We start from the raw sequence: 15571 nt of genomic DNA on the forward strand, positions 1-15571 counted from the left end.
AGTCCTAGCCAGAGCAATTGAGCAAGACAAAGAAATAGAAAGCATTCACACTGGAAAAGAAATCAAATTGCCACCAATGGTGGAATAATCTTATGTATAGAAAAACCCTAAAACTCCACCAAAACTATTAGAACTAATAAAATTTCAGGATATATGTTGATCAAAGCACTATTCAAATAGCCAAGAAATGGGAACAACCTGTCCATCAGCTGATGAGTAGATAAAGAAAATGCAATGCATGTGCACAATGGGATACTATACAACCATAAAAAGAGTGAAATCCTGTGACAACGTGGATGCATTTGGAAGACATTACATTAAGCCAGTTATAGAAAGACAAGTATTGCATGATCTCACATGTACATGGAATCTAAAAAAGTTGTTGTCATAGAAGCTGAGAGCAGGATGGTGATTACCAGAGTCCAGGGCCAATACCCTTGGAGAAAGTATGAGGGAAGGTTATCCATGGGCACTAAGATACAGTTCAATGGGAGGAAGAACTCCTGGGGTATTGCACAGTATGGTGACTGCAGATTATGTACTATATATTGTGGGTGGTCTCTCTAGAGGGAGACCTGGAACCCTGGAAAGCACTGACTTTCAAAGAAAGAAAAGGAGACAGCCTGGGGAACAAACAGCAGTTTAATTCCTCTGGCACTATTCGACCATCACAAAGGGAAGAAGCAAGGCTTTTATACATGTAGGAAAGCAGCTTAGTTATTCTGGCTATTGTCTTTCTGATTTTAACCTCTGATGATAACCAGTGACTTTAAGTGACTCATAAAAGCTACAGGCGAATTCACAAGTCCCCTGTTTCCCTTCACCAATCCTGTACATCAAAGAGCACACCACAGCCCTCTTCTTATCAGATAGTATCAAGACAGCAGGACGACTTTAGCCAAAATCAAGCCCACCGGCCCACCATAAACATCACAGATGTGCATAGTGAGTCTTATCTCTCTTAACACCGATAGAGTCATTGGGTCGAGGTCCTCTGATCCCAGAAAATGGTAAATAAACTAGGAAAACCTGTTTTTCTCCCGTGAGACTTTTACAACGTCTCTTAAAGTTTTCTGGCATTCTTTTAACAAACAGACTTGTGGAATTTCCCAGAAACGACTTAATTTTCTCAGTTAACAAACTTCTTGTGATCATTTCTTACAACTAGATAGCTGAATTCTACAATTTCCCACAATATATTGTAGGGAACAGGGAAAGGGGATGTTACTAGAACCTCTGCAGTAAGTCCTAGTCTCCTTCGAGCCAGGGCAGCACAAGGCAAATTACAGGAAAGGTAGAAAAATGAGACTGAGAAGAAGCTGAGCTTTGGGTCTGATCAGTGCTGCTCTAGGCGGCAAAGACAAAAGCCCCCAGTTTACGGCACCTTTTATTCAGTACTCAGTACATCCGGAGAAACAAATGTAACAAATGACTTACAGAGAGTTCAGTACATCCGCGTAAACAAGATGGTAACAGTCCAAGAACAATGAGGACCTGAGTAGATGTTTGTTCCTCCCAGGATGCTTTCAGCTCCCCGGATGTTTCTTGTCCTGGAGAATCACAGCATCATCGGATCATTGAGGTCTCAGTTGTGACTGGAGGCCAAAATGGAGTTATGTCTCGGAATTCTGTAGCTGGGCTGTAGGAAAGAGAACTAGGCTAACCAAATGATTTTTCCCTAAAATTGTGTAGCATTGCTCCCGACAATATATTTCAAAAATTAGAAGAAAGGATTTCGAAAGTTTTTAACCACAAAAATGATAAATCTTTGAGGAGATAAATATGTTTAACCTTGTTTAAATATTATGCACTGTATATATTGTATCAACCATTACAGGTAACCCCACAATATGTACAGCTTTTATGCTTTTCTGGACCCATTACAAATAAATACTGAAAATAAAAAAGAGAAAGAAAGAAAAAGCAAATGAGAAGCAGATCAGCCTTCTCCTTTACACAAAACCTCTAGATCCAAAAGTAGGTGTACCTTGAGCTAGGACAGGAAGAGGAGGCCAAAGAGAAGAGCTTAGAATGGGCTCTATGGTGGGACTGATAAAGGAAGCAATTTTAAACACTGAAATAAGATTATGCTACTAAACAAGAATGATCAAAAAATTGTGGGCTCAGGCCAATCAATTATTAAGCAAAGAGCTATTAGAAAAGGAACAGAAGTTCATATTTATACTTCAGCTCTTGAGACTTGTCCCTGCTTGGTTCTTCAACTTCTTTCTCTGCATCAATAACTTGGACTCACTCCTGATAGGATTTGGTGAGGGGTTCTATGTGGCAGAGCTGATTGCTCTAGAAACCCTCTTCAAGCTAACTTGAGCAGCACATGAGGATTTATTGGAAGGGCGCCTGGGTACTTCTCAGGATCCAAGGAAAAGAACTGAGCTGGGTTTCACCAGGCCTGGAAAATCCTTGGGGGGTCTCAGTTTCCTTTTCTTCTCTCTCCAGTCGCAATGTTGGGGAAAGGGAGAATGGCCCATGAGCCTAGCAGTTGAACCAGTTTATCTGTTGCCAACTCATTAAATTTTTTCACCAAAAAAATACTGGGGTTAGTTTTCATCATCAGCGGGCAGTGTGCTCAGCTCCTGGCTGGGTGTGACAGTGTATCAGGGAGCACATGCCAAGTGAGCGAGGGTGGGCTGGACCTTCTGCGATGCTGGAGAGAAACCCTGCGAACCGAGAGGGTGTGAGCTAGACTTCTGCCTCTGAGCCAGGGAAGAAACTGTGGGTGGGCGACCGGGATCCTGGAACCCACACAACCAGGACTCTGGCCTGGGTGTGGCGGCCCGGGGGCTGGGTCTCAGGTCTTATTAACTGCCCACTTCCCAAATCCCTCGCCAGGTCCAGGCAAGATGGGCAAGTACATGGTCCACGTCGCCACCAGGAAGTCGCTCTTGGCGGGCTCCCCCAACCGCCTGCAGCTGTGGCTGGTGGGCGAGCACGGGGAGGCGGACCCCGGGAAGCTGCTGCCGCCGCTGCCAGGCAAAGTCAGTGTGGGTCGGGGACGGGGGGTGGGGGTGGGGGGGTGGGGGAGGGAGCAGGTGGGGGATGAGGCCGGGAGAGCGCCTGGTAGGAAAGCGGGAAGCGCAGGAAGGAGCACCCTGCTTGGGTGGAAGGACTGGGGTCGACCAGAGGCAGCTGGGGCGCGCGGCCGGGCTCCGGGCACGACTAGGGGCCAAGGAGGCTCTTCCCGCCCGCTGGCCCCGTCTCTCCCGGGTGGCTCCGAGGGTTCCGCAGGGACAAGCTTCTCCGGAGGTTCACGGAGCCGGCTGCCTGTCTCTGAACTGCGCTCTGTCCAGCAGGAGACCGAGAAGAATATCAAGGTCCCTTTGCACCTGGGGCGCCTTCTGCTGGTGAAGCTACGCAAACGCAAACTCCTGCTGGATTCTGACTGGTTCTGCAAGTGGGTCACGGTTCAGGGCCATGGGACCCAGGGCGAGGCCTTTTTCCCCTGCTCCCGCTGGGTGCAGGGAGAAGCGATTATCTGCCTTCCGGAGGGCACTGGTGGGGCGCTAGGGAACGGGGTGCAGCTGCAGGAAGCAGCGGTCGGGGAGAGGCTATGACACACACTAAATGGGAAAGATAAGGAGAGGGGAGAAGTGAGAGGGTGGGGTGAGGAGGAGGGCCGACCGAGAGGTCCCGGAGGGTTGTCCAGGGAAGACGCGAGCCCTTGTGCTTCTCCCCCAGCCCGGAGCGTGAGTGACGACCCCCAGAACCTGTTCAAGACACAGCGGGAGCAGGAGGTGCAGAATAGAAAGACGGTGTACCGGTGAGAGGAGAAAGCCTGGACCCCTACAGATCCCCACTCCCGGGGCCCCACTCACTCTGCACTGCGTGTTCTTCCTCAGGTGGGGCCCCTGAAGGACGGATTAATCCTGCCCATAGCAGGGAGTTCGCCGCAGGACCTTCCTAGGGACCAGCGGTTCCTGGAGGACAAGGACTTGGACTTCAACTTCTCTCTGGCAAAAGGGTAAGAGCCACGTTGCGGTCGGACACTTTCTTCCTAGGCTGCAAGGTGGGATCTTCCTTGATATTTTTGCACACTGGGGTTTTTTTAGTACAGGTTGAAGGATTTGGCTATTAAGGGGACATTGGATCTTGCAGTTTGTATGAAAACACTGGAGGATTTTTAATAAGTATTCTCGAGAGCGGAAAGACTCCCCTGGCTGGGCAGTTACCACAATCTCCTAAAACCTGTATACAGAATTCCAACCTAGGGGTCTGAAAGGAGAGGGAGGGCGAGTAGGAGATGTAAATCAATGGGATGAAGAGGTCAGAGCTCACAGTGTGTCCCCAACTCATGTCCTGATGTCCTCAGTGCGGGTCTGTGATTGCTGGAAGGATGACACCCTCTTGGGTTCCAGTTCCTCAACGGTGCGAACCCCATGCTTCTGAGGTGCTGTAAGAGCCTCCCAGCCCGCCTGCTGCTGCCTCCAGGGTTGGAAGCCCTGCAGACCCAGCTGGAGAAAGAGCTCCAGGTGCTGTGCTCCCTCTGCCCACCATCCTAGGCATCCTCCCACCTCTTCCCCTCCTCTTCCTCCTTCCCTTATCTGCTCCAAGTACCCCACTATCATGTATATTCTCCTCTACCTGTACCGGCAGCCACTCCACTTTGGCACCAGATAATTCTTTGTTATAGGGTACTGTCCCGTGCAGTATAGGATTTTACTACTGATCCTTGGCTATTACTTTCTAGATACCAATAGCATCCCCCCAGTTGTGACACCAAAAGTGTCTCTAGATATCGCCAAATGTTGGGGGGAGGGCTCAAATCACCTCTAGTTGAGAACTGTGATCTAAACCATCTTCTCTGCATTTCCTTTTCTTCTCCCTCTCTCTTGTCCACCTTCATTTCTTCCTTCCTAGTGAAATGTGTCTCAGCCTCAGCTTTTGGAACTCAAACTTCTGGAGAGGAACCACCAGAAGGACTGAAAAAAAGTCATGGAGAGCTAGACTTATTTGGGGCAGGAAGAAACAAAAGAAATAGTTTGTGCTACATTTGGCTAAAGCTGCAGAGGAGGGGATAAGAGAAGGCATTGGTTGGGAGTGGTGGTATATGGTGGAAAGCCAGAAACTTCAACTCCCATAGCTTGAAGTCCAGTGGAAAATATTGAATCTTAAACCTTGCATCCAGAGCTTTGGCTCCGGGGCCAACAATTGGTGTTTAAAATAAGACTTTGAGAGGTTGAGGAAGGATCCACTTTGGTAAATCAAAGAAGGTCCAGAAGTGACTCCAACATCTTTGTTTGTCCCTGCTTCTTCCCCTACAGGCTGGAACTCTGTTTCAAGCCAATTTCTCCCTGCTGGATGGGGTTAAGCCGAATGTCATCATTTTTCAGCAGCAATATGTGGCAGCCCCTTTGGTCATGCTGAAGCTACAGCCAGATGGAAAACTTTTTACCCATGGTCATTCAGGTAAAAGAACCCAGTTATTTTTTCCCTATGTATTGCTCTCCTTTGGGGACTTGGACACACATGTCTTCAGCTCCCATTGTCTCTTTTGTAGCTCCAGCCACCTCAGCACGGAAGCCCTCCACCTCTGCTCTTCCTGCCTTCAGATCCTCCCATGGCCTGGCTCCTTGCCAAAATATGGGTCCGTAGCTCTGATTTCCAGGTGCACCAGTTACAGTCACATCTGCTAAGGGGACATCTGTTGCTGAGGTTACTTCTGTGCCCACAATGAGGAGCTTGCCCAGCCTGCATCCTATCTGCAAGGTATTTCTGAATCTCTGTCATTTGGCATCTGACTACCTTTCCTGTCACACTCCTAGCCTCTGAAGGCGTCTACCTTGCATCTAACATTGTAGTATATTAGATTAGGTTGGCAGTGGCTTCGTTTATATGGACATGCGTGCGCGTACACACACACACACACACACACACACACACAGTCATGCAAGAGCACACTATGGAATCACCCAAGCACACATTTACTAAGAGCTGATGAAAGAGAAGAGGTTTTACAAAGGAGTTGAAATTTGGACTGAGGAAGTTGTCAGGTGGATAGTGAGGGGTAGTTACATTCCAGTCAGAGAAATATTAGAGGTAAGGAATGAAAGGGGGTGTGGTTAAGGGTGAGTGTAAGATGTGATTGAAGTGTAGGGTGACAGTGATTGGAATGTTGGGTAGGAAGGAAGGGAGGTGAGAAAAGATGAGCGAGAATCATATTACTTAGTGGGGAGAAGAAGCAAGAGTTCGGTTTGGACCATGTGGAGCTTCCAGTGCCTACAGAAATCCATTTGGAAATGTCAGGAGAGCAGCTGGATATCTGGGCCTGAAATTCCTGGAGGTGGTCAGCACTGATTTTAGAGTCATCAGGAAATAGAACTATCTAAAGCCATTGTACTAAATAAAATTTTCTAGGCTTTGTAGACATAGCAAAACATTTGGCCCTGCATGTAACTGTAGGGTGCTCTGACCTTTAGAAATTGAGCAGAGAAAGTGGATGAGAAAAGGAACAAGAGAAGGGACACCCATTGAGGTGAGGGGAAACAAAAAAGTGTGAGTCATGGCAGCCAGGAGAAGAAAGTATTTCAAGAGCAGGCATGGTTATCTGTCTCAAATGCTGAGGATTGGTGTCGCACAGTAACAGAGAAGGGCTGTCTGTATTTGTCAGTATGGAAGTCATTGGTGAATACACTGGCCAGTTCTATCTGAAGAAAGTGGAGGCACTGGAAGCCTGCTTGGTGTGGCGGAACAGGATCTGAGCAGTGAGGAGGTAGAGACCACACAGGTGCCTCTGAAGACTTTTTGAAAAGGACAATTGAGAGATAAGCAGGCTGCTAAAGAGGAATGAGTCAAGGAAGGTTTTCTTATATAGGGCATCCAATGTGAGCATGTGTATATGGTGGAGGGGGTGGAATGAAGTGCTGGGGAAGACAAAAGGGGGTGGGCTCAGGTGTTGATAGCCTGCTAGATTTTGTGATGTGAAATCAGGAATTACTATAATTCTGACAAAGAGTATGAGACTATGCAAATAAGTGAACTCCTAAAACTTAGATCTTGGAGGGCCTTGAGGAAATATCTTTCCAATTCTGTCTTCCCAATCTTACCCCTCACCAAGACTCACCCTCTCCCTTTTCCTTAAATGGCAGTTCCTTTACTTTATCCTTCCATTTTGGATTCTGGGATCTCTTATTTGTGTTCCATTTCTTTTCCTCACGATCAGCTCCTGATCCCCCACTTTCACTACACCATGGAGATCAACACCTTGGCCCAGAGTAGTCTTGTCTCTGAATATGGAATTTTCGATCTGGTATGGAAAGGGATGGGTGAACAGGGAGGAAGGTTCAAAGTTAGAAGAATTCCAAAGGGGTTTCCCTTACCCAGTCCTCCCCAAAGTCTGTTTCTTCTTCCAAAGGCCTCTCCATGATCTACCCCACAACTGAATAACCTCCTGGTTCTACTCTCTCACTTTTACCTGGGTTGACTAACTCTAGTTTGTTTTCAGGTGGTGAGTACAGGTAGTGGAGGCCATGTTGACATTCTGCAGAGAGCCACAGCTTATTTGACTTATCATTCCTTCTGTCCTCCTCATGACCTGGCTGACCCTGGGCTCTTGGATGTAACATCTTCTCTCTATGGCCAAGATGCCCTCAGGCTGTGGGGAATCATCAGTCGGTAAGGGTGCCACAGAGAGGGAGAGAATGAGGGGACGCTGTAGGTCCTGCACTGGCTGCCTGAGACTGAGCTTCTTCTTCGCTTGGGAACAGGTAATGTGAATGGGATGGTTGGGTTTTCTACCAGAGTGATGAAGCTGTGCAGCATGATCCAGAGCTGCAGCTGTGGTGTAGAGAAATCACTGAGACTGGACTGCCAGAGGCCCAGGACCGAGGGTAAAGCAGGGATCCCCCCCGCCCCTTACCTTGTCTCAGCACCCACCAGCTGTCAGCAATCCTCCTCTCCTACATCATAGGACACTCTGGAAATGCTGAGCATTGTTTGATCCTCCAGGGCTTACAAAATCCTACCAATCAATCCTGATCTCTCTAGCTCCTCTCCTTTTTTGTCTTCTCATACAGTGTTCTCCCTCCTCACACACTATGAGCTTCTCTGGAATCAGATGCATGCTTTCTATTAGTTATTTTCCCTTACTTGTTCCTGTCCTCTCCCTATGGCTCCCAAGTGCATGAATGCTTGAGTGCTCACTATGTGTGAATGATAGAATCTGGAGACCGGGACCACACCAAGTTCTTTTATGTATCCCCAGATAGCTTCCCCTGGTCTAGATCCACCTCCCATCCTGGTCTCAGGTTTTCTCACTCTCCTTATTTCACCCAGGTTACCTCTGTGGTTAGAGTCCCGGGCTCAACTCTGTCACTTTGTTACCATGTGTATCTTCATGTGTACTGGTCAGCATGCTTCTACCCACCTTGGCCAGGTAACCTATGTTCCCTGGCTCCTGGGATGTAGAAGATGGGGTGGGGAGAGTGTGTCCAGATGTCTGGGCTACTAACTTGAGCTTCTGTGTGGCTGTCCTACCTGCAGTTGGACTGGTACTCCTGGATCCCTAATGGCCCATGCACCATGTGGAAACCCCTACCCACCTCCAAGGATGTGACAGAGAAGGACATAGTGGACTCACTGCCTAATCTCCAACAAGCCCGTATGCAGAAGACTGTCATCAAGTTCCTTGGCAGACACCAACCTGTCTTGGTTAGGAGATGCCTAGGTCACGGAGGGAGGGGGGCAGCTTGAAGGAGGGGTGGTGTTCTTGGCCGAGAAGCCCAGTTCTGAGCTATCTTGCCCCCACCCCAGGCTGTGCTGAAGCAATTCCAGGAGGAGCTGGCTGCCATGGACAAGGAGATTGAGGTCCGGAATGCACACCTGGACCTGCCCTATGAGTACCTTCAACCCAGCAAGGTGGGAAACAGTGTGCCCATCTGAGAAACTTGCCCTCTCAACCCCAAAGCTCACTGTCTCTACATGCTCTCAAGTACTCTTGTCCTCCTTGCCCACCTCTGGTGGATAGACTGCACCCAAAGCTGTGCAGTTGGGGTGTCCAGAGTTGTCCATCACAAAACTCTGAGGACTACACAATTATTGCTCCTATTGCATATTGGGACCTGGAATCTTTCATAGTCATCCTGTCTTAATGTCCATCCAGTCCTGTGCTTCCTTAGCTTTTGACCTCTCTTACCCCCTTCTATTTCTCAAAGGATGTTGGTTTATACAGACATAAAAAGATCTGATGAAGTAATAAAGTTGATTCTATGTGGTGAAGAAAAATGAGAGAAAAGGCTTTAGTTTGTTTCTTGCTTCCTTATTTGAATTTCAAGGAATAAAAGAAACATGTTTTCCTAGAAGAAAAATTTTTTGTACTAACCAATATTTCCTTCAAATGTTTCCTAAAGCCTCCTGAAGCCAAATGACAATTCTGTTTGATTGAGCCCAATGAGGCAGAGGGATCTGGCTTGTGACAATGGTTTTTGGCTTGATGCTTCTAAGAATGCTCAGCCAAAGTGTCCTTAGTGCTACCTGCAATACTGTCTCTTGTGTGACTTCCCAGCCTTGTCATCCATCTGCCACAACCTTTCTCCACCTATATTTTACTCTTCATCTCAGCCCATTCCCAGAACTCTTCTTTTTTTCTACACACAGATTCTGTTTATTTGAAAGTTTTACAAACAAAAATAATTTTTGAGGTAACAATCTATATTAATATATTATAGTAACTTACAATAATTATACTATCATTTCTAATATTACAAAAAGGAAGAAGAAAAATACAGTGGAAGTAGATGACTTAATATATATAAATACTATAAAATCTTATTAGAATAAATAAAGTCATGAATAAAGGGCCCACCGTTTGGGGGTTGGGACTTGGCAATAGCTTTGTCCACTTGCTTGTGGAGGGAAATTTGAGAGCCAGGATTCTCCCTCAGGGGAGGCTCCAATCACCAGACACTGGAAACTCAGGTCTAGGAAAACCTGGGAAGGCCCTACTATTCACAGCATGTAAGATTCCAGGAGACAGGGTTGGACAGGGGCCAGAGCTCACCGACCCCCTCAAATATGCTACATTTTAAGAAGCTCAGGAAACACCCCACCCCCACACTGTGAGCACTGACTGGCCTTGCACACTGGGGGCCTGCCCTGGTGTGGCATCAGGGGAGTGGGTTAATGCATTTTGTTTTATTTATTTATTTATTTTATTTTATTTTATTTTTTGGTACCAGGGATTGAACTCTGGTCCTTGTGCTTGCGCAGCAGGCGGCGAAACCACTGAGCTAAATCCCAGGCCCAGGTTAATGCATTTTGGAATGTGGGGGGAGGGCCACCTGATTACATCGGGAGTCCCCAGGGTCCCAACAAGTGTCTCCCCCTTGAGATCCAGCTGATCTGCTCTAAGTGGGTGATTGAAGATGGGGAGCTGCCTAGGGGCTGAAGGGGGCTGGGGTATAAAGACCCCAGCTTCAAAGACAGGTGAGTCGGATCCCTCCAGGCTGCTGCCACTGCTGGCATATTCATCAGGATCAGATCCCAGGGAGTGTGCAGAGGGCCTTCGAGCCAGCCCCCAGATGCTGCCCGGAGTGGCCCTTGAGCAAGAGGGGCAGCAGGCTGGGGTGGGTTCCTTCTGCACCATGAGGGTCCCAGGGGCAGCAGAGAAGGCAGAGGGTGAAAGTAGAAAGTCAGCTGCACGTGGTGGTGGGGAGCTGGAGGGCAAAAAGGAACATGAGGACCAAGAAGGGCCTGTCAGTCTTGGTGGTGTCGGTGAGGTTCGGCAGCCTGAGGACAGGCCAGAGAAGCTGATGCTCTGGTGTAGCACGCGTGGAGGGTGGCCAAGGACAGCCTGGTCCTCACTGGGGTTGTGGATGAAGTGACAGCGTGAGCCACAGGGGCAGCGGCCCTGGAGGTAGAACTTGTGGCAGAGTTACGTCTTGTACTTGGGATGGCGACTGGCCTGCCACAGCTCACCCCTGCCGTGGGCAAACTGGCACTTCGCCCTGTAGCAGCAGCGCCCACTCTTGGAAACAGTCCACCAGAGCTCAGTCTTGTAGCGAGAGGAGGTAGTAGGGGTCATAGTAGGTGACGTGGGTGAGGGTGACAGCTCAGGGCCTGGGCGGGGAGCCAGGGGTGCGAAGCCAGGGGCTGGGGGTACCCAGGCACAGCTATGGCCCTCTGCCAGGCTGGTGGAGCGGCCAGGCAGGTGGGAGGTGACCCCAGAGGGGCCAGAGTCAGGTGATTTCAGGCTCCAGATTTCCAAAGACGCAGTTTCTCAGTGGTCAGATGACAAGTCAGGGTTCAGCAACAGGAGGCTCTCATAGATGGCAGTGAGATCCATGGTGGCACAGGTGGCCAGGAAGAGTGGGCCGAAAGTCAGAGCGCTGAAGTAGAGCTCTCCTAGGACTCTTGATAAACTTTCTCCTTCATTTCTGCCTTCTCTTACTACCATTAATATATATAGTCTCGTCCACAGTCCTAGACACTGCAGCATGAGTGGGTCAGGCACTATGGTAGGAGTTTTAAATATACGGTCTTATCACCACAACATCCCCATGTTGTTGGAGTCTATCCTCATCTAATATTTGAGGAAATAAGGACAGGAGAAATTAAGACAGAAGTGAATTATGACCAAAATATGACAAAATGAAGTTCCAGTTGGTAGGAGGAAAGCCCAGTACTGTGGTCACAGCAACAATAGTTAGGCCAGTAAAGGTCTAGGAATAGAAAAGAAGGGACAGATTAAAACATTTTGATTTTTTTAAAAAGAATCTTACACATTCAATTTATTTATGCTGTATATACATGTATCTATACATGTGTAAATACCACCTTTTCTTTATCCATTCATTTGTTGATGGACATATAGGACATCTCCAAGATTTAGGTATTATGAATTGTGCCGCTATAAACACAAGTGTGCATCTATCACTGTAATATGGTGTCTTGAACTCTTTGGGGAAGACACCTAGGAGGGGAATAGCTGGACCAAATGGAATTTTTAGTTTCAGTTTTTTGGCTTGAAAAGTGGCACTCTTGAGCCTTTGTGTGAGAAATACTGCATACCCGAGTCACTGATAATATTTATAGAAGTTTTTTGTGTCATCTCTAAAAAAAAACAAATTAGCAGTTATTTCGGATTGCTGCACTGAAAGGGTAGGGATTAGAATGACATGCCGAAAATCTGGACTCCATATGGCTGCTTTTCCTTTAGAGGAGCCATCTGTGTATAAAGGTGCATTAGAAATGGGCTCTAACTGGGTTATTCTAGGTAGACTACAAGGATGTTTAAGAAAGAACTGGAGAAGAGGATCATTAGGAAAGTGATTATCAATCTGTCTAATGAAGTCTGCAAAAGCCACTTGCCAATATATAGCTTGTTGTAATAATATAGCATTCTGACTCATGCCTATGAGTAAAACTATTACAGAGGGATTGGCAGCAAAAGGCTGAGTAGAGTGGATTTTTCCATTTATTATAATTTTAGTTATTTGTTCCGTATATAATTGTGTTTCAACCTTAGATTAGGAAGATAAAGCCATTCTACGGGGAATAATTGATTATCATAGAATTGACCTAACAATCCTGTAGGAGAATGTGGAGTGTTGAGTACATAGAGGATAAGAGGGTATTGGAGGTTAACACAATACACATGGCATTAGTACAACATTAATTCTACGAGCCTCCATGCTCAAGGTGCATGGAGAGGCAATCTGAGGTTCACCTTGCAGGGTTTTATAAATATGTTTTAATTGATAAGTAGCTATCCCTAGTTTAGGGCAGATCCAGTTGATATCACCTAAAAGTTTCTGGAAATCATTCAAGGTGAGCAATTGATTCCTTCTGATCTTAATTTTTTGAGGCTTAACAGTTCTTTCAGTTAATAAGTTTCCCAAATAATAATAAGGGCTACAAAGCTGAACATTGTCTGGAGCTATACACAAGCCAATCTGTTTAAGATCCTTTTTTGTTAGAGCAAAAAAGTCACATAAACAAGAATTAGAGCTGTTAGCCAAGAGTATGTCATCCATGTAATGGACTATATTAGGTATGTATCTCTGGCATTCTGTAATGCTTATCCTACAAAATATTGGCACAAAGTTGGACTGTTCTTCATATTTTGTGGCAAGACTCTCCATTGATATCTCTGCATACATTCTTTGAAATTCGGGCCGGGGATTTAGCCCAGTGGTTCCAGTCCCTGCCTCGCAAGCGCAAGGTCCCGAGTTCGATCCCCGGTACCAAAAAAAAAAAAAAACAACACACATACATTCTTTGAAATTAATACTAGGCACTGAAAAAGCAAATTTTTGTCTATCTAATGGGTATAGTGGGATTGTAAAAAAACAGTCTTTAAGATCAATCACAATTAAGTGCCAGTCCCAAGGGTATGGTAGCCCCAGCTAGAGGGCACCCATTGGTTGTAAATTTGCATTGATTGTTCTTAAATCTTGAATTAATCTCCATTTACCAGACTTCTTTGGAATCACAAATATAGGAGTATTCCAAGGGCTCACAGAAAGCTCTAGATGTTCTAATTGAACTTGTTCTTTTATAAGCATATGTAATTGAGTAAGCTTCTCTTATTTAAGAGGCCATTGATCAACCCAAATAGGATTTTCTGTTTTCCATTGTAAAGGTAATGCACTTTTAGGGGGAGAAACATCAATGGCCGCCACTAAAAAAGGAGTTTGATATCCGATTCCAGCACGGTCTAACTTAATTTTAACATCTAAGGGCTGGGAGTTTCCTTGAGCATTTTTTCCCAGTCCTATACCTGGTATATATCCCATCTTACTCATAATTTTTTGGTAACTGAGGGGGATTCAGTAGTTAATTTAATATTCTATTATTTTTATAAATCTCTTCCCCACAAGTTTACTGGAATAGAGGCTACACAGGGAAGAAACAAACCAATCTGACCCTCAGGCCCCTAATATGTTAAAGGAGGCTCAGTTTGTTGTGGTCACCCGAGTCCCACCGATCATGCTGAAGCTGGCTTAGTGGCCCAGGGGGCAGGGCATTTACTAGTGGAGATTATCAATACATCAACGCCTGTATCTAATAGGCCTTGAAAGGTTTTTCCATTGATCTTAATGGAACACATGGGTTGCCCCTCTGTCAGCCCTTGTGTAAAATAAATTTCTCTTTTTGAAGTTTCTCCAATTTTTCATCCTAATTGTGGGCCCTGTCTAAAATTGGTGTCACCAGATGGGGGTGCTGGTAATAATATCAACTGAGCAATATATTCTCCAGACTCAATTACCCAAATATCCATTGTTTGTATAAAGACCTGAATCTCATTCACGTGATCTCTATCAATAATACTGGGTATAACAGGAAGACCTTTTAAATTCAAAGAGGCTTTTCGCATAACTAGTCCAATAGCGTATTTAGGAGGAGGTCCCCAAATCCCATTGGGAACAGCAACTGGCTTGTCCTGCCACAATGAGATTCACCTTTTGAGTGGCTGGTAGATTTGGTACTGCGCTTCTTGAAGTTCCTCGAGTGAGGGAGTCAATGTTCCTCCAGGAATCTAAGCCTGTTGTAGGGCTTGGACTGAATAAATCTGACTGAGATTTTGACTGGAAGTCTGATTGAAGGCCTGATTCCTCTCTGGGATTACCCCTAGTATTTGGGGGGCCTGGGGTTGAGCCCCCTTTCTGTTTCTCAAGAGGGGAGTTCCATCTCTGTGGTATTTAGACTGACAATGTTTAGCCCAATGATTATCCCTTTAACATCTTGGATAAGGACCTGCTTTGGCCCCATTATTTCCCTGATTAAGGTTAGTGGAAGTTCCAAAGATGTTAGAGTTATTACCTTGGCTTGCAGACCTACATTGTGGGTGAAGATGTCCTATTTTACCACAATTAAAACATTGAACATTTTTATCATTGATATTATTACCTTGTTTAGTAAGAGCCAGCATAGCTTGAGCTAACACAGACCCCTTCTGAGTTTCTGAACTGATATCCTAACAAGCCTTAATGTAACTGTTTAAATCTTTAGAGACTGTCACAGTGGCCAGAACCTGTTTACAGATGTGGTTAGCATTGTCATAAGCAAGTTGAAGAATAAGTATGTTGGCTGCTTGAGCATGAGGAATTTGTCTGTATACAACTTCCTGTAGTTGGGCCATGAACTATATATAGGGTTCTCTCAGCCCTTGTAAGATATTAAGAAAAGACTGGACATCCTCACGCACAGTAAGGCAAGCTCTTTTCATTATTATGTACAATTGTTAAAAAGTCTCAGTGGTATACTGCGATTATTGGGCTATGTCTGCAAACTGTCTTATTCCCAATAACATTTCCAAAGTTATTTTAGCCCTATCACCCTGTCTTTTTCTGTCAGCCTGATCCACATCTTATTCTTGTAATTGAACATTAAAATGTAAGAATTGACTAGGAGACAGACAGGAGCAGGTAAGATGTCTCAGATCCTTAGGTTTTAAGAAATAATTCTTCACAATAAAATCTAAGATTCTTAAAATAAGTGGCCCTTGGGCTCCATTATTAATTACACTCCATTTTAATTCCTTTAACAACTTAAAGTCAAAAGCTTGATGTTCTACTATTTGCTGATTTTGATCAGTTGGGTCAAGCCTATAGATTAT

General features: G+C 45.8%; 1 long non-coding RNA gene and 2 pseudogenes across 2 annotated transcripts; 1 reads left to right on the forward strand and 2 right to left on the reverse strand.

Annotated features, from left to right (window-relative positions):
• Nucleotides 1–1320: 1320 nt before the first annotated feature.
• Nucleotides 1321–3956, reverse strand: LOC147823893 (uncharacterized). Its single transcript, XR_015443217.1, has 2 exons — nucleotides 3834–3956; nucleotides 1321–1639 (listed from the first exon to the last, which is right to left on the reverse strand). It is a non-coding gene; the product is annotated as an uncharacterized LOC147823893 (long non-coding RNA).
• LOC101700697 (polyunsaturated fatty acid (12S)/(13S)-lipoxygenase, epidermal-type-like) lies at nucleotides 2658–9321 on the forward strand (annotated as a pseudogene). The gene is made up of 13 exons (XR_015443216.1): nucleotides 2658–2996; nucleotides 3312–3513; nucleotides 3697–3781; nucleotides 3860–3979; nucleotides 4073–4182; nucleotides 4328–4487; nucleotides 5280–5424; nucleotides 5516–5724; nucleotides 7178–7264; nucleotides 7460–7629; nucleotides 7722–7844; nucleotides 8290–8389; nucleotides 8497–9321. The product of XR_015443216.1 is annotated as a polyunsaturated fatty acid (12S)/(13S)-lipoxygenase, epidermal-type-like (transcript).
• Nucleotides 9322–9751: 430 nt separating this feature from the next.
• On the reverse strand, nucleotides 9752–11664 carry LOC101724241 (mRNA decay activator protein ZFP36 pseudogene; annotated as a pseudogene).
• Nucleotides 11665–15571: the final 3907 nt, after the last annotated feature.

This window comes from Heterocephalus glaber, unplaced genomic scaffold, assembly GCF_053883595.1.
Source record: "Heterocephalus glaber isolate CG9 unplaced genomic scaffold, H.glaber_assembly_v1.0 deba00001564, whole genome shotgun sequence".
NCBI classification, from domain to species: Eukaryota; Metazoa; Chordata; class Mammalia; order Rodentia; family Bathyergidae; genus Heterocephalus; species Heterocephalus glaber.